Below are 2,058 nucleotides of genomic sequence, written 5' to 3'. Positions count from 1 at the left end.
TGGGTAAAGTTTGGTAATTATTGGAGTTGAATAGATAGACGAACCAATACCCGCTTAAAGTCACTTAACCTATGTTAAGTGACTAAAAGCCAAATGAGCCCCATTTCCCACCCCCATTTCGTCGAGCAACCAGAGAAGGAGAAAGAAGGAGAAAGAAGAAGAAGGAGAAGGAAGGAAGAGAAAAGGGAGAGAGAGCAAATCTCAACCAAATTCATCCGTTCAAAAGCTTAAACCACTTAGATTCTTCCCCTCTTTCATAATCCTAGCTTTGTTTTGAGTGGGGAGCATTGTGGAGAGAGATATTACCTCTCAAAAATTCGGCCCTTTGGTGAAAATTGGGGTTTTGAGAGTTTCTACCTCCATTGAAGCTTGAGGAGCCATCAATCCTTGGTTGTGTGACCATTGGTGGTAAGATTCTAACCCTTGAACCTCATGATTCCTTGAAATTTGCATGAGTTAGGGTTTGTGAATAGTAAATTGGGATTTTTATGAAATGTAGTTGAATTAGCTATGTTCTAGGAAGAATGGAGCTTAGAGCATGTTATGGAAAATGCTAGGAAGGTCATTTAATCGGTGGAAATGAGCCTAGATAGTCATTTGATAATTGTTCATAATATTGGAAAATTCATGCTTGGATTGGTTAGTATTCTAGCATGTTGAACAATTAGTGAGTTGAATGATTGATTGGATCCTTCTGATGTCTAGGATTGAGACATTTGGACCAACCGTGAGTGATCAACCATTGGAGCAAGCTATGGAGCTTGAATAGCTCATTGGAATTGGTGTATGTTTGTAAAAGTTGGTTGCTGAAACTGTTGGTGAAGAACAAAGGTCGACTGAAGCATTGAGGTAAGCCTTCGGATCTTGGGTGTAATTCCCTTGACTGTTCTACCAAGCCCTGAAAGGGTAGAGGTTGTGATTGTGTATATAAATGCAATAAAATAGTGTAATGCTTTGTTATACGTATGTGTATGCATTTGGTGTGGCATAGGATGGTGTTTCCCTATGTTGGTATGTTGCATGACGATGCGTAAATCATACTTAGTAGTTAGCTGGCCAGTAGGACTATTTACATCTGAGTTTCCTTAGGACAGCTTGAGAGCTCGAGGGATTTCTCCTGGAGATGTATTGCACTTTGCATAGATATGTATTTACTGCATTATTATTGTTATTGCTATTACACTGATATGGAACTGTGGGGTGGAGAGATGCTCCAAGGACCCCTGGTTTACTGGATATATTCGTATATCTCACCCCGTGTTGTGGGGACCCCCTTTCAGGTAAGGATGCTGCAGGAGCCTCTGGTGGCAAGTGGCCATATCTGGATTATGCATGAAATATGGCATTTCTTGAGTTTATACATGCCTTTTGTAGTTGACATGTATAGGATTTTATTTTGAAAGCCCATGGTCATTTGTATATCTTGATTCATTGGATGAACTTAGCCTATGCTCATGCCTTTGGTTACACCTTTTGTTGATGGGAGCCAAGGGAATGATCATAGTGTTTTGTAAGCTAAGTTCTATGATTTGTAAAGGATATGTAATGTAAATGATGCCTACTTGAAATTCAATATATGCATGCTTGTTATGTATTGAGTTGTTGAATTGGTTGGGCTGAAAATCAATTAGGTACCCTTTTGTTTAAACTGGTAAACGATGAGAAAACAAAGGTCATGCTGCCCAAATTCTAGCTAAATCTCATGAGGAGAGGTTGGATGATTGCTAGGATTTAGTTTTGGGGCATGGACAATTGGGGTTTGTAATGGGGATGCATTTTCCCCTAGGCTTGGACTTGAGAAATGTGGGAATTGGAATTCCCTGGCAGCGCGCTTAAGCGCCCAGGAGCGCGCCCAAGCGCCCTGCTGCCCCTGCGAGTGCCAATGCATTCTGCCTCCTCGCGCTGGAGCGCCCAAGTGGGGGCTTAAGCGCCCAGGATTGCGCGCTGGAGCGCCCAGGATTGCGCGCTGGAGCGCCCTGGCGTGCGCTTAAGCGCCCTTTGCTGCAGAAAGTTGGGTGGCTTACTGCCCCCTCGTGTTTTAGCGCCCAGGGTGGGGCT

General features: G+C 43.0%; 1 long non-coding RNA gene across 1 annotated transcript; it reads left to right on the top strand.

Moving 5' to 3' along the window:
* Positions 1–280: 280 nt before the first annotated feature.
* LOC133317245 (uncharacterized) lies at positions 281–1,344 on the top strand. The gene is made up of 3 exons (XR_009752289.1): positions 281–408; positions 706–849; positions 1,281–1,344. It is a non-coding gene; the product is annotated as an uncharacterized LOC133317245 (long non-coding RNA).
* The last annotated feature ends 714 nt before the right edge of the window (positions 1,345–2,058 follow it).

The sequence above is a fragment of the Gastrolobium bilobum genome, unplaced genomic scaffold (genome assembly GCF_033153095.1).
Source record: "Gastrolobium bilobum isolate Gb01-03AN ecotype WA unplaced genomic scaffold, APGP_CSIRO_Gbil_v1 utg1269, whole genome shotgun sequence".
Taxonomy (NCBI): Eukaryota; Viridiplantae; Streptophyta; class Magnoliopsida; order Fabales; family Fabaceae; genus Gastrolobium; species Gastrolobium bilobum.
This window is presented reverse-complemented; position numbering and strand designations above follow the sequence as displayed.